The sequence below is a fragment of the Eleutherodactylus coqui genome, chromosome 3 (genome assembly GCF_035609145.1).
Source record: "Eleutherodactylus coqui strain aEleCoq1 chromosome 3, aEleCoq1.hap1, whole genome shotgun sequence".
Classification (NCBI taxonomy): Eukaryota; Metazoa; Chordata; class Amphibia; order Anura; family Eleutherodactylidae; genus Eleutherodactylus; species Eleutherodactylus coqui.
In genome coordinates this window covers 45,737,375-45,757,347 of record NC_089839.1, presented here as the reverse complement: position 1 = coordinate 45,757,347, position 19,973 = coordinate 45,737,375, and the positions used below count along the sequence as shown (strand labels likewise).

Here is a 19,973-nt window from a genome sequence, read left to right as displayed (position 1 = left end):
AAACCTTTGGACCACCATGCATAATCACATCTGCAGCCTCTACTCCCTTCACACTCAGTGATCGTGGAGTGGGGTTTGGTCTTGGAGATGATGATCTTCAGTAAACAGTGTGGTAGGGTCCTCATACCCGCTGATTCAGGCCAGACCTTCCTTAACTCCTCTCAGGTAGCTCAGCTCCGACGGCAGCCTCTGCACTGTGGCCTCCTCCTAACTCAGCTCCACACAGGACGCACACAGTATATAAAGCTTATGCTAGCCTCCCGTCACACAAGGCACCCTCCCTCTACTTGTCATGGTCCAGCCACCACCGTAGAGAGGACCTGACAGCAGATAAAAAGTGGCTGCTAGCTAGGAGACTGCAGCGGCTGAGGCAAAAGGATAGGGGTTATAGACAGACAAATCATTCCCCCGCGTGGATTTTCTATCCGACCTTCTGTTCCTCTCTTTGGCAGGTGGCAGTGGGCTTTGCAGTATGTGGTGAACGAGCGTAAGATGCAGGTTTAACAGATGTGCCAGTTGTGTGGTATATCTGTTGTACACAGGGGAAGAAATGGCCATTATGTCCTAAAGTTACAGCTACATAAGAGCGGCAATGGGTCTAGTTGCACATGGTGAATAGTATGTAAACTATAGTCATAATTTGAAAGTTTTAGGGCGATCCATTTTCTTCCCTTGTGTGGAATGATACCCATCGACATTCGGCGTCAGTTGTGCGAAACAGGTGGTGAAAGTGTCAAGGGTGAGAAAAATGTGCGTTTGTGGGTGCGACAGTGCTAAGAAATCTGATCATGTGAGAATGAACCAAAGGGGACTCAGCCATGCGCAAGCTGGTCCGACAACATGACTGTGCAAGTGGAGCAAGTGGTTAGGGAGGAGAGTCAATTGACCGTGGAAGAGACTGTCAGTAGAGATGAGCGAGCATGCTCGGTAAGAGCTCTCTCTCTCCCCCTCGCTCACCCCCCCCCGAGCACGCTCGGACGAGAAGGCAGTTACTCGAGAAGAGTGAAAATAAGGGGGTTAGAAACACTATCTTTTCTCCTTAGGGAGAGCAACTATAAATTAGGTAAGGAGACTCCTACTGTACACTAATGAAGGGCAAAAACCCTGAAACAGCTGTATGTACATGGAGTCTGGCTTTTCTTGTAATTCACGGATATTGTAACAAGGCTTGTATAAAAAGTCTGACTTTGGCTTGAAGGAATGCTGCCTTTCACTAGGTGGCACTGTGGAGGATTTATTCCATCTCCCTTATTTGCATATTACCCAGAGGAGCGTGCTTGGCCATTTGAGTCTCCTTACCTAGTTTCCAGTTGCTCTCCCCAAGGAGAAAAGATAGTGTTTCTAACCCTCGCAAAGAGTGATGCTCGCTCAAGTAACTGACCTTACCGAGCATGCTCGCTCATCTCTAATTTTAACAAAATCGGCATTTCCATGGGATCTGTGCACACCATCCTGCATGAAGACCTGAAAAAGTTTCCTCTGGGTGGGTGCCGCGAATCTATCAACACAACGCTCCTGCTCACCAGGAAGCCCCTATTTAGGGGTTTCTTTATGACAACAACTTTGGAGCAGTTCCTCATGCTCCCTACTCATGACCTTCCACCTAGCAATTGTTGGCTTTTTGCAACATTGAAGGACCCTCTGCATGATCGCACGTTTTTCAGTTGTGCCACTCCTCCACCATAAAAAAAAAAGTTTGCAGCAGCCATGCAATCATGGTGTCAACATTGTAAAAAAAATGTCCCAGCCAAGCGGGAGGTTATGTTGACAAATGGCAATACTTTCAGCTTTTTAAGAAAAAACATTAGAAGTCCTTAAAACTTGAATACGCCTCGTATCATGCAAGTAAAAAAAAAAAAACGTAAGAGAATGTGAAATAAAAGAGCAGTAATTGAGGTTTCTAAATCCCTCAACAACAGCAACAAAAAAACCCTGATTAATTGACCTGGGCCATGCATTGACTCTAATAAACCTGTAAGAGAACCCCAATAAAACATCAGTTTGCACTATAGTAATTAAATGTAAAAGTAAACCTCCAGCGAAGTGAGGGGCAAGCGAGAGATTAAATTACCAGATAAAATAGTTCATAGACCTAAAGATAAATGTCTGAGATACAGAGAATATTTAGGTCACCTAAAAAACACTAATATAAAAGCATACAGCGATTACCAGATGCATTATGGGAGGATATTCTGTCATTTTAATCTCCAGACTACAGGTAAAGCGTGCCACAGATGTAGCAAATGCTAACTTGACACTCAATGCGTTAATTAAACTGTGGTACGGAACATTTTCTCACATTTTCAATAGCTTTTCAATGGCTTTTGTTGTGTCAGAACAACTTGCTGCAGCAAGTTATCAGTGTTGAGTTACATTCTGCTACATTTCTATCAAGATAACTTTCTTTAAGGAGAAGTTACCTCTAGAGATGAGCGAGTATACTCGCTAAGGCACATTACTCGAGCGAGTAGTACCTTAGCCGAGTATCTCCCCGCTCGTCTCTAAAGATTCGGGGGCCGGCGGGGGGCGGCGGGTGAGAGCGGGGAGGAACGGAGGGGAGATCTCTCTCTCCCTCTCCCCCCCCCTCCTCCTTGCCGCAACTCACCTGTCACCCGCGCCGGCCGCCGAATCTTTAGAGACGAGCGGGGAGATACTGTGCTAAGGCACTACTCGCTCGAGTAATGTGCCTTAGCGAGTATACTCGCTCATCTCTAGTTACCTCCATAGCAAGAACCTGGTTTGTGGTTTCTGACTTTAAAAGACTTGTCCATTTAGGATTTAACTTTTTAAAATAGGAGCCAAAAGGGTTAAGACTAGAGATGAGCGAACGTACTCGGATAAGCACTACTCGTCCGAGTAATGTGCTTTATCCAAGTATCGCTGTGCTCGTCTTGAAAGATTCGGGGAGAGCCGCTGCTGACAGGTGAGTTGCGGCGGGGAGCAGGGGAGAGCGGGCGGGAGAGAAGGAGAGAAAGATCTCCCCTCCGTTCCTCCCGGCTCTCCCCTGCAGCTCCCCGCTCCGCGGCGCTCCCCGAATCTTTCAAGACGAGTACAGCGATACTCGGATAAAGCACATTACTCGGACGAGTAGTGCTTATCCGAGTACGTTCGCTCATCTCTAGTTAAGACTAGAGATGAGCGAGCCTGCTCGGATAAGGCAGTTACTCGAGCGAGCATCACTCTTCTCGAGTAACTGCATTCTCGTCCGAGCAGGCTTGGATTTCTGTTGACAGCGTAAGTCAGTTGACCGTTGCCTGCCAATGAGAGGCTGTAGTCTCACTGGTCGAAACTCCGGGCATCATGGCACCAGGATGTTAGCGCTGATGCCAGTAGAACGGTCACCTGACTTTCTGGCAGCGGTACTTCAGAATCAGCGTAGCTCATTAATAGACTAGTGCACTGACACAGCAAAATTAGTGCTGCTAGATCTGTAAGTACTCTTTATTTTACTGTTTTAACTCTTTTGACCCGATTAAAAAGTTAAATTCTAACTCGACATCCCCTTTAAAGAGGCTTTTTGAGATTTATGAAAATTGGCCAGGTAGCAGATGAGAGCATATTAGAAATAAAAAGGCTCACTCAACTTTTGAACCGGCTGCTCCAGTCTGCTAGTTCATTCTCCCTTTCCAGTTCAGTCCTGGAAGCTCCACCTGTCGTTCAGCATTCATGCCCCGCTGCAGCCAAAGGGAACCTTAATTGTTCCCTCCCAGTTTGGTCATGTGATGATGACATAGGCAAATCGCTTATTGCAGCAGTTATAAGAGATTTGTTTTGCACCTTTGTGTCCATCCCATGACCAGGACTGATTTTTACCCGCTAGTAAACTACAAGGCTTTGTTCACTTGGTGGATCACCATGGCGAAATCTGTGTCTGGAAGCTGATTTTGAGTCAATATGCACACCGATGGTGCAAACATACCCTAAAGCTGGGTGCCACACAAGGCCGATTTGCTGCGCCATGTACGCAGTGGGCAATTCAGCAGCAACATATCAGTAACGGGAAGTCTGTATGAAAACCTGTGCTATTAGGTGTGGGTTCCATCATGTATTTTTGTGCGGAACTCATCCCCTCATTGAGAAAGTAAATTCCACAGCGGAAACTGCGACAAATTTGAAATGCTACAGAATTAAATTTTGCACCTCATGTCAATTTCTGCACGGGTTTTGTGCTGATTTTTCCAGCAGTTTGTGGATGAGATTTTTAAAATCACATCCACTTTGCTTCTACTGTAAATGTAACCGAATATCCGTACGGAAATTCCATGGCAAATCCACTCCAAGCTAAGGCCTCATGTCCACGGGCAGGTCAGATTCCGTATGCGGGAGCCCGCAGTGGAACCAGACCCTGCATGCGGCCGAGGACCGTGCGTACCTGTCCGGGGCATCACTGCGGATGTGTTCGGAAGCGTTGGCCGATGCACCGCCGCACATGTGCAGTAGAGTTTGTTTGTTTAAACTCCTGCCTTCCTACGGAATCCGTGACCCGTCCACAATGTCAATTGCGGACGGCCTGCAGATCAAACAGCTTCCATTGACTTCAATGAAAGCAGTCCGTTCGGAGACATGCACTGAAATGGAGCAAAGGTCTGCAAAACAAATCCCCATGCTTTAATTCAGCTGCGGGCGCCCATGTTTCTCTATGGGATCCTCAGCAATTCAAGTCTGCCCGTGGACATTGGGTCTGAAGGGGTTTGATCTCACCAAGAGCTGTGCCTGTAATTACGAGTGACGGCCACTACACAGGGGTCAGATGAGAGTTTCCACTACGACCCAGTCTATCCCGGGTGGGGGTGGGCTGCCTGGAAAACCGTTTTAAGGCCGGCTAGATGGGACCCGCAACACCCCGGTTGGGAATCAATGGTCTATACTCTGTGGTGGGTCTGTTTATAGGCTGCAGAGGTAGTCTATCAGTGAGTACCACAAGCTACTACAACTAATCACAGGACTCAGAGCTTCAAAAAAGGAACTCTGACAACACCTTTTAAGATATTTCTTACAGTGGACTGCACATATACATCCGATATGCCTTTACCCTATGCTTTATAGAAGTCAATTTGTGTTTGGAGACCATGTAGGACCTAGGCACCTAATGAGGTGATTGCAGGTGACTTGCAGAACATAATCTTTCCATAATGTGTAAAGCTTTCCCTTTAACCCAACGCATTTCAGCAGGAGATGACGGGCAAGTGACACGACGCCCAAAGTTCTCCTCTAAACCATAAAACAAAGGACTCATAGACCTTCCAACGGCAAGAATAACAAACACGAGGGAAGCTTGTATTAAAGCCTTGACTGACAGCTTTCTACGACCTCTTCTATCATAATAGAAAACAAAAAATAATTTCCTCGCGGGTTGGAAGTTCAATCCTCGGGTTTACACGTCACACGAGAAATCATATTTTTTGGATGGCCAAAATAAAGACAACATTCATCGGGAATAAGAGGGAATTATTTGCCGTTGAACTCGTGTCTATTTGTTTTGATTTAAGGTCTCGCGAAGTTGAGGCCAATGCGCAGAAGAAAAATATTAACCTATCTATAACCTTGTGTCAACAAATGATGCTACTGGGAATGGTAACCCAACTAATTTTCCAAAGAAAATTAATTACTTATGACTTACAGTTGTGAAAGCAAACAACGTAAGTCTGGATTAAGAGACTTTTAATTTGTGCTTGGAGTAGCTATTACATTGATTTCATAGAAATCCCGCTATGTCATGGAAAGAAGGGCAAAGATGAAACCCTAGACAATGACTGACATAGAAGATTGGGTGTTTAGAAAGCAGATGCAGGGAAAGGTCACCGATATTAATCATTATCTAATAAAATATGAATCCCATTTCTCAAAACAATATGTTCTATCGTCACTGAAAACCCGTAGTTTGTAGCCAAATTTACACTATTACAAATTGCTCAAAGGAAAGGAAAATCCTGGGTTCCTGATCACCCGGAGAGATATATTCAGAGTCCAAAAATGTGACTACTACTAAGAAAACATGCAAATGTCATAAGAAATTAAAGAGTCTTCCGTCATTTACGTGATTTTTTTATTTATTGGCTTCACTTTCCTGGAAAGTTTTCTACATACCCTACATCATCTGTATTTTTTTTTTAGTGTCTCTCATCCAAATCTTAAAGGGATTATCCAAAAATTTTGCAAGCCGGGTCAAAATAGTGGGGGAAAAAAATGAAGAGCCCTACTCACCTCACCCGATCCTACGCTGCCCTCGTTCGGTTGGTGCCCGCTTTCCCACTTAGTCTTTACTTTCAGCTGTAGCGGCTATGATGTGCCAAAGATGGGACATGTGACCACTGAAACTTATCACTACCCATAGCGAGTCACTGATTGGCTGCAGGCGCTGACATGTTTCTGTAGACTGTGACATCATCGCTGGCTCACTGCGGCAGCAGGGAACCAGGCAAGGGCAGAACAGATTAGAGCAATGACAAATGTAGTTTGTTTGTTTTTTTTGGTCGTACTACTTTTAAAAAATATATATATTTTTTAATTGCTTTCTGTCGCCATTTTCTGACCAAATGAGTGGAACAGGTTAGCACCGGAGGTGGTGAGTTGTCCTTCGATGGAAGTGTTCAAACAAAGGCTGGACTGTCTGGGATGATTTAGTGAATCCTGCATTGAGCAGGGGGTTGGACCCGATGACCCCGGAGGTCCCTTCTAACTCTACCATTTATATGATTTTAATACCTTTTTTGTTTTTCCATCGTTGTGTGAAGGCTTGCTTTTTGTGGCACAATCTGTAGTTTCTATTGAAACAAATTTGGAGTACATATGCCTTTATGATCTCTTTTAATAATTTTTTTCTTCGATACGGGGTTACAAAGCATGATTTTGGCATTGTGTATTTTTTATGCTGCTCAGCATATGGGATAAAAAATACAATATTTTAACAGATCAGACTTTTATGGATGCGTTGACACCACATACATTTGTTTGTTTTTTATGCTAAAAATGGGAAAAGGGTTTTTTTTGCAATAATTTAAAAAATCTTTATTCAACTCATTTTTACTTTTTTTTTTCAGTCCCTATAAGAGACTTGTACTGGCAATCATATGATCGTTTACACAATATAGTGCAATACTTTAGTATTGCAGTATATTGTATTTTTACAAGTATTCTATTAAGATATTGCAGGGTGGCCACATTTGTAAGTATATGCTCTTTATTAGCATTCCCTAACGTTATAAAAAATGTAATTTGCTGGACAACACTCTATGTTGGGAAACCCATATTCAACATAAATAATTTCCCTCTGATTTACATTACTGGTGTTGGCTATGGATAATTCTAACTCTATGTGACAGTTCTCAGTAAGAGAAACAAAGGAATCTCGTAGACACCATACCTTATAATGGCCAAGAAAAAACACATTATAGCAAGCTTTCGAACCTACTTACGGTCCTTCCTCAGGCTTAGTAAAATAGATCCAAAAAGTATGCAAAATAATTGATATCTATCTATCTGTCAGGACTCAAAGCGGGAACCTTCTGCATTAAAGTAGGCGGCCTTCTTATTGAGCCATCAGCCCTTTGGCCAGTTCCCTGCATACCTGTTGCCTTGTTCCCAGATCCTGCTAACCCAGCTTATGTCCTAGTTCCGCCCTGCTCTTGATTAGCCTCTCTATAAAAGCCTGGCCCTGCCATTCCCCTTAGTGCATGTTTATTGTGCTCTGAGCCCTCATCCAGTAAACCTGCTCCTCTCCTACACCTGCTCCTTACGAGAGAAGATTGCTATCTCGTGTACCAGACCTCGGCTATACCTCCTAACTACATTATTGCTTCAACCATCTGTACTGCATCGGGTTCTTGTGAACCAGACCCTCCTGGACTATGCTACCTTCCTGTAAGTGGCTACAGTATGAGACTTCAGTCCCACGTCAGACTAGTGACACTGTCTATCTATATTAAGTATTTACTCCTCTACTCGTCCTGTTCTAGTATTGTTTCATATATATCACAGATATGGCGTGATTAATTTGCACTTGAAACAATACCAGAACAGGAGGAGTAGAGGAGTAAATAATTAGTCCACTGATACGGGATGTGAAAGTTTTATGGTCTCTGAATTGGTGTTAGAGAGTCACCAGGCCTGTGTTTTATTTCTGCTTTAGATTTCTCATGTGGCTCTCTCTAGAATGAATTACTAATCCTGTTCTGTTATTGTTTTAGGTGCAGATTAATCACACCATGTCTGTGCATTTTTTACAGATAGAGAGATAATAATAATATATAATAATCTTTATTTGTATAGCGCCAACTTATTCCGCAGCGCTTTCAGGCATGGATAAATGAGAGATAGATAGATATGAGATAGATAGATAGATAGATAGGAGATCGATAGATAGGAGATAGATAGATAGGAGATAGATAGATAGATAGATAGATAGGAGATCGATCGATAGATAGATAGATAGATAGATAGATAGATAGGAGATAGATAAATAGATAGATATGAGATTGATAGATATGAGATAGATAGATATGAGATTGATAGATAGATATGAGATTGATAGATAGATATGAGATTGATAGATATGAGATAGATAGATAGATATGAGATAGATAGATAGATATGAGATAGATAGATAGATATGAGATAGATATCCGATAGATATGAGATAGATAGATAGATATGAGATAGCTAGATAGAGAGATAGATAGATGTGAGATAGATAGATAGATAGATGTGAGATAGATAGATAGATAGATGTGAGATAGATAGATAGATGTGAGATAGATAGATAGATGTGAGATAGATAGATAGATGTGAGATAGATAGATAGATGTGAGATAGATAGATAGATGTGAGATAGATAGATAGATGTGAGATACATAGATATGAGATAGATAGATATGAGATAGATAGATATGAGATAGATAGATAGATATGAGATAGATAGATAGATAGATAGATAGATAGATATGAGATAGATAGATAGATATGAGATAGATAGATAGATATGAGATAGATAGATAGATAGATAGATATGAGATAGATAGATAGATAGATATGAGATAGATAGATATGAGATAGATAGATAGAGAGAGATACTTCTTTGGATCTATTTTAATAAGTCTGAGGAAGAACCCCAAGTAGGTCCGAAAGCTCGCAATAACGTTATGTATTTTTGCTAGCCATTAAAAGGTGTCATATCTACAAGATTACTTGGTTTCTCTTGCTGAGAACTGTCACATTTTGCTCTACTGGCTAACACGGGACCACACATTTTTTTTCTTATCTAACAGCACTACAATTCTGCACTTTTACTCAAGTGAACGATCCTTCACGCTCCTTGTTATTTCACAAAAAGCATTACATATAGCAGTCGGCCTATGGAATAGACAGACTGTAATGCAATCTACAATCCATTTCCTGGATTTAAGAAGGAGACACACACCGCTTCACATTCTGGCAAGATCCTTGACTTGGACTATTTTCAGGTTTACAGAGCAGACATTACTACCAGGAAGAAACGAGAAGAAGAAAATGCGTAAGATATAAAAGGCCTTTAAAAATAACATTGCATGATTTCTTATAGATTCCAGGGCAATAGACCCAAATCCTCAATATTGTGCGGTATGAAATGAACATATGGTGGATAACAAATCCCTTTGCTTATAATGGGGCTCATAATCAGAAGTAAAAGCACTTGTTACTGTATGTTCTTTATTTTTATGTATATTGTTGGGAGTCTTAGAGAAAAAAATATCCTCAAGATTGCTGTCAGTTTAACTCCAGAATCCTTTCAAGGCCAGAGATTTTCATTTTTGTTTCTTTTGTCCCTGCCTTCCAAAAAGACATAGTCTTTAATTTTTCGGAGTTCTTTTTGTGTGACCAGTGGCATTTCTGATGACTCTATTTCATGCAGCATATAAATAAACAGAACAGCACCCCGTACCGAAACACTTTTAGACATTTTCAAATGGGGTGAAATGAAAAAAAACAAAAAACAAAATGCAATTTCACCATTTTTTGGGGAGGAGGGTGAGGTGTCAAAGTGCGGCAATCACAGTACGGTATAGATGACACGACCAGTTTATGCTGCTAGTCAGTAATAGTACGGTGTTACTAAATTGATAGAATTTTTTTCTAAAAACAAACAAAAAAGGAAAAAAATGTTTGTTAACAAAAACTTTTCCTTTGTCGCCATATTCTGACACCCATAACGTTTTTCCAATCCATTAGACCGTGTGAGGTCTTGCCTTTCGCAGGGCAAGTGGTAGTTTTTACTGGTATCATTCGGGGTTACATACTTTTTGATCACTTTATTCAATTTTTTTTTAAGTGACAGAGTATTTAACCCCTTAATGACGCGGCCCCTTTTTCTTTTTCCATTTTTGTTTTTTCCTCTCCCCTTTAAAAAAATCGAAACTCCTTTCTTTATCCATCGCCGTCGCTGTATGAGGGCTTGTTTTTTGCGGGACCAGTTGTATTTTTTAATAGTGCTATTTAAAGTACCATATAATGTACTGAGAAACTTTAAAAAAATTCTAAGTGGAGTAAAATGAAAAAAAAAACCACGACATTTTGCCATCTTTCAGTGCGTCTTGTTTCGACGCCGCACAAACAGCAACAAAAACGACATAACTTTATTCTATGGGTCAGTACGATTACTACGATACCAAACTTGTGTAGGTTTTTTTTTTACTGTACTACTCTTTTTTTTTTCAAAGACATTTAATTTTTTTCAATTATTTTCTGCCGTCATCTTGTGCGCGCGATAACTTTTTTATTTTTCCGTCGACGTAGTTCAGCAAGGGCTCAATTTTTGCGAGATGTTCTGTAGTTTCCAATAGTACCAATCTGGAATACATACGACTTTTTGATCGCTTTTTATTGCGTTTTTTTCTGGGAGATAGGGTGACTGAAAAAGTGCATTTCTGGCGTTATTTTTTTTTTCGGACGACGTTTACCGTGCGGGAAAAATAATGCGCTACTTTGATAGATCGGACTTTTACGGACGCGGCGATATCAAATACATATTTTTAATTTTAATTTATTATTTCGATTTTTTAATAATAGAAATGGCAAAAGGGGGTGATTTAAACTTTTACATACCCCGACGCTCCATGACGTACCGGTTCGTCGTTGGTCATGAAGGGGTTAAAAACTGCAATTCCGGCGCTATGTATTTCTTTTTTACTGCATTCACTGTGAGATATGAACAATTTTTAGACGCACAAAATACTCACACCGGCAAAATATAGGACATGCGTGGCTACAATGCCCGCATCTAAGGTGCGTGCTGCGAGACCTGACCTGTACTTGGTGAGTTTTGCGCAGGAGTTCCCATTGACTCCTATGGGAGCTGGATTAACACGCAGCACGCACCATGGATCGTGTGAACAAGCAAATTATGCGTGGATGTAGATCGCGCCTTTAGCTTCGTTCACGCGATTTTTCCACACGCAATCTTTTTGGGCGGCTATTCGTGCACGAGGCCTTAAACGGCAGCGTCCGTATAGACCGATATGTAGAAGCTGAGAAAGACAAAGGGAGACATTTTTTTTCTAAACTATATTGCAAAAATGTTTGCGAGTACAAAATATATGCATTTACATTTTTAAAAAATGTCCCCAAAAAGGTGTCCGTGGACTTGAATGAACAGGAAGCTTTTTTATAGTATGTCAGGCTGAATGAAGACAATGCCCATGTAGTTCAGCCTGTAATAGCCTCCTATTCTAAGATTCATGGCATTTTTTATTTCATTTTCCCATTAATTTAGCTGTAGGAATTCTTTCTTTTGGCCCCATTTTTAACTGTATGTGATGCAAACAAAACAGGAATTCTGCCTTTGTTATTTGGCTTTCTTTTACTGCGTGGTGAAAATAACATGTTGGCTTTATTCTAGGATTTGGTATACATTAGCGATAGTGCCAAATGTGTTTTTGTTTTTTGAAGATTTAGTACTTTTACACAATAAAAACATGTTTTATAGGGTAAAAAAAATGTCCTTTTCCTGCATTCAAAACTTCATTTTTTCATTGACATAGACATATGAGGCTTGTTTTTTTCTAGGATGAGTTGTAGCTTTTATTGGTACTATTTTGGGGTGCATAGCATTTATTATATAATTTTTTTGCACACGGGGTATGAGGTTGCAAATTAGCAAATTTTTATTGCTATACCGACAAGCAATCTATTTAAGCCGGGTTTAGACACAACAATTATCACTCAGAAGATGTCTTTTTCTAGTGACTTTTGAGAAATAATCATTGTGTGCATTTACAGCGCAAGGTGATCGCTCAAAGGCTGAGCGATCACTTAGCGCTCCAAACGAGGGATGCAGATGACAAGCGGGGCCACTTGTGTTCTGCATCCAGCTGTTCTCTACTTGGAGCGCCCAGCTGTTATACAGCTGAACGCTCCAAGCGGGGTATGCAGAAGAAAAGCGGGGCCGCTTGTGTTCTGCTTCCATCTGTTCTCTGCTCGAAGGGCCCAGCAGTTATACAGCTGAGTGCTCTGAGCAGGGGATGCAGAAGACTAGCGGTGTTGCTTGTCTTCTGCATCCAGCTGTTCACTGGTTGGAGCGCCCGGCCGTTATACAGCTGAGCGCTCCAAGCGGGGTATGCAGAACACATCCGGACTGCTCTGTTCTTCATAGCCCGCCTGTCTTTAGGGAGCTGGATACAGCTAAAACAATAGTATCAGCTGTATCCCGCTGTGAATTTCTGATCAGGCTAATCGTTCTCTTTCAGCAATTCCTTAAAGAAAACCGCATGATGTCAGTGCAGTTAGAGATTTAAAAAAAACAAAAAACGCTCAAAGCAGTCTTTTGAGCGATAATTGTTAACAAAAATCGCTGTGTCTAAATCAGCCTTTAGTCATACCTTTTGGCCTTTTGACACTGTGGAATAATTGAATCAATGATCATTAGGTTAAAACAGACGATTAAAGATGAGCGAGTATACTCACTAAGGCACATTACTCGAGCGAGTAGTGCCTTAGCCGAGTATCTCCCCGCTCGTCTCTAAAGATTCGGGGGCCGGCGCGGGTGACAGGTGAGTTGCGGCGGGGAGCGGGGGGGAGAGAGGGAGAGAGAGATCTCCCCTCCGTTCCTCCCCGCTCTCCCCCGCCGCCCCCTGAATCTTAAGAGACGAGCGGGGAGATACTTGGCTAAGGCACTACTCGCTCAAGTAATGTGCCTTTGCGAGTATACACGCTCATCTCTACAGAGGATCCTATAATGTCTAGTGTAATCATATTCATCGAGTGAATGATAAAAATGTTATGCCTGCCAACAATCATCACTTATTTCATTTTTTGATAATACAGCCGCTCGTTTAACCAGGCCTGTCATTTTAAGGCCTCCATGTTACAGTAGGTGCATGCAGCTAAAACTTCCTGAAATCCTGCAGTTTTCACTTTGTCCACCGGGCTTCACAAGAGGCTGGTGCTTCCTGTTCTACAGAGATCACTTCTCAGCACTCATCTTACACCTCTAAGAGCCCATCCATGCCGGCATTTTCACGTACATTTCTTGTATGCAAGAAACCTTGCCTAAAGATGCATGCTTTTTAAAATGGTATGCGTGGTATACGTTTTGATCCGCTTACATCTGTCTTGTTCCTTTTCTTTATTAAAAAAAATTTAATGTTTTCACTGCAAAGTTTTTTCTTCTTAATAAACTTTCACAGTTCAACACTTCTTTCCTTGTACTCCAAAAAACGTATACATTAAGCGCGTGGAAACAGACAGCCGTATGTTTCCATAGGTTTGCCTCTGACTGCAATGTTTAAAAAAAATGTATATGTTTCTTTCTTTTTTTTTTTGTAGGACAGAAAAGTGAAGTAGGCGACGCTTTTCAATCTCACAAAAAAAAAAAAAGCACCAAAGAGAAACGTGTGCCTTGCTATATGTAGTCAAACGCATGTATTGTCTGACTATTTTTAACCCTCTATAGCCTGTGGGTCCGTCAAGGGCTACGATTTCATCTGTTTTTTGGGAGTAAAAATCTGTACATTTCACAGATGACCACATGACAGTGTGAACGGGCCCTAAACTGGAGGCAGATAACACAGGATCCAACATTGATGATACCCTCACCTCTGCGAGACCAAGTGCCTGGAAATGGTTCCCACAGGCACAGGGGCTGTAATGATGGCGCTACCTATATCTGGGTAGTGAACAACAAAACAGTTGGAGCTGCTCAGGCTTGTCAGACGATCAGATGATCTTCTCTACTAGTGGTCTGACAAGGCCGCCCTGAGCCTGATCGTTTTGTGTGCCCTCACGCATCCACTGGTCCTAACAATCTGGTCAGAATGGCTCAGGTGGTGGGCAATTTGTTAATAATGCGCCCCTCTCAAACTCTGTTAACGGGGTGAAATCTCTTCTCTACGTCGTAGAGGCATCTAGTGGTCAACAAGCTCTACACAAGCGGAAGAAGAGGTCAACTACACACAAGGAGCCTCTGAGAGCCTTTTATAGGCCAAGTGGGGAAACACTTTTAGGGCCTCCAGTGACAAGACCGTTCATCTAATCACTCCACTACTCTAATCATTTGTATATCCGCCTGAGATGGAACTACATCACAATTCCTAAACGCTTTTTTTTTTAAACAAAGTGTAGTTCTGAATAGTTCATGCCAAATTGTGTCTCTTATTTCTAAACCACAAATAATACAATAGAAGCTGATTGTTGCTACGATTTACAGGAGAATATAGACTTACTTTGATTCCTAATTTGCACATGTAAAAAGCTCTCCAATTTGAAGAGGACCTGTCACCACTCCTGACCTGTCTGTTATAGTAAATACTTGTATGGCAGGTTATTGCTGTGGAATACGGAGGCGAACGCCCGCTCCGGATTCTGCAGCAAAAAAAATCGCCCATGTGCATGAGGCCTTAGAGTATGTGCATAGCGGGTGTAAATGTTGCAGATTTTTTATGCTACGGTTCCACATGGAACATCCACAGCATTTATAGTACGAGCCATGCGGAAGACATTCTAACAAACCTCATCACATGGTGCAGGAGAAAAAATCCATGCAGAATCTGCAATGGAAGTGATACACGCTAAAGATTTTAAATATGTAGGTCATCAACCTTTTGCTGAATTTGCATTGTAATAAGTGAAATCTGTGGCAAAATCCACATCCTTTGCCGAGTTTGCTGTGGATTTTCCGCTGAAGTAACTGACAGTCATCTCAGTGATAATTGCTGCTGTGCTTTAACATAGGAATGATGATCACTCAGTGAATGGACAAAGTTATAACAGCGGCACCACAGGCCAATTCCTCCTGGGAGAGGAAAGAAAAACAATGTTGCACTCTTTAAAGCAGGATCCGGACTTCAAGATCCCAAAGGTACAGTCCCAAATACATACGTGGTGTAGAGCAGCAACTGAGGTGCAAGTAAAAGAGGTTGACGATACATCCAATCCTTCATGATACAAACTTAGGCACTCAGTAAATGGAGGCTGAGCGCAACAGAGATCTCGTCCGTCCGCCCCCATTCACAGTAAACATGCAGTCGTTCATAGATTAATGACAGCCTGTTTATAGAGGCAGATCAGACCGTCCTTTGATTTTTATGCCTAATTAAACGGAATGACGAACAATAAGTGAACAAATTATCATTCACTATTCAGTTACTGGCAGCGTTTACACTGAAAATCAGCATTCAGATTCCCACGATCCAGCGAAGATCGTACATTGTTAAAGGGGCTATTATTAGTCAAGACAGTTTGCAAAGTCTTATCAAACTACTAACGACCACTTGACCGTGAGTATGCATGTTTGTGTGTGGGTGCTTCTCCTGCTCCGGCCCTTGGTGACGTCATCACAGGTCCTACAACATCTATAAAACACAGAGCCTGACCGATAGAAGAACGACGAGGTTAGGGCTCTTAGAAGGGGAGGACAAAATGAGAATACAACTAACCCGTCATTATCTCAGATGCAACTCAGCGGTCCTGACAGAAGACACTGACCTACCGCCACCACAGAGATCCGGTGAGCTGAAGGACCTGTGGTGACATCACTGCTGTGGGAAGAGCTATTGTGCAGTTTGGTAGAAAGTACTGTATACTGGATAAGCCGACAGCAGACACCAAGACCTGTGATGACGTCACCATCATGTGATCACATGACCGGGGCTGATCCCTCTATCCAGGAGTCTGCTGAGCTTGTGATGTCTGGAAATCAGCACGGATGTACCACAGCTGTGTGTGATGTGTGTGATTCAGGATGCATGTCGTAGAGCTGTGTGTGTGATGTGTGGGGATCATAATGGATGTACCATGTAGCACAGCTATTGTGCCACCAGAAACACCGGTACTATAATTTCCTAATAATTACTAGTTTTATTCCTATGCACCGGAGTAATAAAAATGGTTGCAAATACGGAAACAGCCTGTAACAATCCCTAACATCTTTAAAAATGACTAACCAGCCGAAACTTTTATACTACACATTTGTTTAAGAAGCAAACGAAGATTAAACCGGTGACCGCATCTTATAAAACAGGCTTCTGATCCCCGTTCGAAAGTCATCCTTGCCCAGCAGTAATTTATTGCTTCACAGGTTCATTAGGAGGAACAGAACATGTGCCGGTCTGCAAAACCACACGACCGCCGAGGGCTTTCTACGATGCCCTGTAAAATCAAGTCCTCACTAGGCCTTCTTGACAGAGTAACATTCATCAAGGGCTCAGAAAGCTTGAATATAAAAGTTAACAAAATTAATAACCCCGCTGAACAAGTCTGCTATTTAATGCCCCAAATGACTGGTATGCATATCATCGTATAAATATGCTAACAACTGTGCGGTATTACATGCAAGTGTGCGGCCATTAATCAATTAGCATTAATGACCATCACCACAATATCATATGTCTATACTTCGATGAAACCAGATACCGACTACGAAATGTACACAGACTGCAATGAATCCCAGAGACACGCAGAGTCTGCGATGGATCCGATTCCTCAAAAGATTATATATCTATATAAACACACACTTTACAAATAAAACATACCAAAACCTGCTCTGCACCACTCGGCTGTGCACCTGGTTCGGCACTGGTTAATCTACCATCATTAGTTGTATGTCTGGTATACCCCCCCCCCCTCCTTTTTTTTGCAGTTGTGTTTTTGATGCTTCTCTTTTAGAGATGAGCGAGTAAACTCGCTAAGGCACATTACTCAAGCGAGTAGTGCCTTAGCCAAGTATCTCCCCGCTCGTCTCTAAAGATTCGGGGGCCGGCGCGGGTGACAGGTGAGTTGCGGCGGGGAGCGGGGGGGGGGAGAGAGAGATCTCCCCTCTGTTCCTCCCCGCTCTCCCACGCCGCTCCCTGCCCCCCCCTCCCCGCCGGCCCCCGAATCTTTAGAGACGAGCGGGGAGATACTCGGCTATGGCACTACTCGCTTGAGTTATGTGCCTTAGCGAGTTTACTCGCTCATCTCTATTCTCTTTCCTTTTCTTCTTCACAGTTTTTTTTTACACTTTACATATATGTCAAATATGTCTTGATTGGATTCTTCAAAATTACTAATTTGTACCTTGTGTTTATGAGATATTTTACTTCTCTGATTCTCCTTTTCCATTTGATATTTTTGTCATTTACAAATATTGAAAGAGAATGGGCCGTTGATCTATTGTATAACGCAACTTTTTAATATTAAACACGTTTTTAAAGTTTTTTTTGTTTTTTTTTTAAAGGTTCAATGTTGTGGTCTATGTTTTAACAGATCTTGTAGTTTTCACACTGACCACTGAGCCTAATAATAGTCTGATACTCCCTGTTCTGTACAGCAAACTTCAGCCGTCATCACATCATCATCACAGACAGGATTACGCAATAGGTTATGCTCGCAGCTCACCTCCTCCCCTCCCTGCACATGTCACAGAGCATGCCCACAACACTGTCCCACAGAAGTCAAAAGGATCCCTTGACAGTTCAATGTGTGAATGGCCCATGAGTTCTGCTGTAAAGCATCTGTAAATGTTCAGGCAAGATAGTCGCCCCCATTGTCATATATACACTATATAGATCATAAAACTTTTACAATAAGAAGATAAAAACAGAATAGAAAAATGGAGTATGTTTCACTATCCTGTTTTAATTAGTTAAAAAAGAAATATTGGCGATACATTACCTTTAACCCCTTGAGTGGCACGCCCGGAAATTTTCCGTGACGAGCTCCACTGCCGATAGTGATATAGCCCGGAAGATTTCCGGGCTATGTATCACTATGGGAGCTGCAGAGCACAATGCCACAAGCTGTGGCAGTGTGCTCTGCCTGCACAGACCCACAGAGAACAAAGCAAGGGCTTTGAAAAACCAGCAGAAGATATTGCTGATATGCCGGCAATCTCCTGCTTCTAAGTCTCCTGCTTTGTTTACAGGTTGCCATAGAGACCATCGGCTTGTCAGAAGCAAGCCGATGGTCTCTGTGGCAGGGAGAGCTGGTGCTTGGCTGTCAGAGGACAGCCAGGCACCAGCTCTTACAGCAGAGATCAGAGAAAACCTCTGATCTCTGTTGTGTTAACCCTTCACATGCTGCAGTCTATGTGACTGCAGCATGTAAAGGGCTGTCACTGCAGCATGTAAAGGGCTGTCACCATCGGACCCCCGGAATGTGATCAGGGGGTCCTGATGGGTCCCTGTGGAAGTCCCCTAAAGGGTCCAAAAAAAATAAAAAAAAGTCATAAAATAATTTTAAAAAATTATAAAAACACTTGTCTCCCTTTACTTTGTAAAAAAATCAAAAATAAAATCACACATGTGGTATCCATGCGTCGTAATGACCCAGAGAAGGAAGTTAATACATTATTTAACCCCTTAATGACATGGCCCCTTTTTTTCTTTTTTCCCCATTTCTTTTTTTCCTCCCCCCTGTTTAAAAAAATCACAACTTGTCCCGCAAAAAACAAGCCCTTATATGGCCATGTCAATGGAAAAATGAAAAAGTTATGGCTCTTGAGACGCAACTGCAAAATTAGTTGAAATTCAATGATTAGACCATTTTAAAAAACCTGCCCTGGTGGGTCTAACAGGGTGGTAGGAAACCCGCCACTCAAGGGGTTAAGTGTGTCCTGCTAATGATTTTAGCTATAAATAAGGGCTCAAGTGTTTCTAAACCCATCGACTATTTTCGAGTTAAGGAGTCTATTACAGATGAGTGACCGTACTCGTTAAGGCAAAATACTCGTATTGCCATTTTCAAGTACATGCCCGCTCGTGAGAAAAGATTCGGGGGCCGGCGGGGGTGAGTGGTGAGTTGCGGGAGTGAGCATGGGGAAGAGAGAGATCTCTCCCCCCGTTCCTCCCCGCTCTCCCCCGCCGGCTCCCGAATCTTTTGGCAGGAGCGGGCATGTACTCAAAAATGGCAATACTCGCTCGAGTATTTTGCCTTAACGAGTACGCTTGCTCATCTCTAGAGCCTATCCCTAAGTGTTCCTTAGGGATATGCTCTGGTATGGGGTTGCCCTTTTTAAGGCAATAGCTCGGTTTACGCATAGGTACATATTTGATAGGGACATCTTAGGCCTCATGTCCACGGGCAAAATATGAATTAAAATCCGCAGCGGATCACCCGCATGCAGATCCCGTGGATGGTCAATAAAAGGGAATTTTAAAAAATGGAGCATGAAAAAAAACGCGACATGCTCCATTTTCGTGCGGGTCTCCCGCGCAGACAGCTCCCGCAGGCTTCTATTGAGGCCTATGGAAGCCGTCCGGATCCGCGGGAGACCTAAAATAAGAATAACTTACCCGCAGCGGACCGGGCAGCTCTTCTCTTCTTCACGGCCGGGTCTTCTTTCTTCGGCCGGCGGACGTGCTCTGCACGCCGGCAGCGTGCCGCACGCATGCGCCGGGCACATCCGCCGGGCCGAAGAAAGAAGACCCGGCCGTGAAGAAGAAAAGAGCTGCCCGGTCCACTGCGGGTAAGTTTATTCTGATTTTCAGAGCTCATGTCCGCGGGGCAGGAGGGACCCGCTACGGATTATA

General features: G+C 42.6%; 1 protein-coding gene across 1 annotated transcript in view; it reads right to left on the bottom strand.

Annotated features, from left to right (window-relative positions):
* SRBD1 (S1 RNA binding domain 1) overlaps positions 1-19,973 on the bottom strand; it is a 212,677-nt gene that overhangs the window by 76,382 nt on the left and 116,322 nt on the right. The window lies entirely within an intron of this gene.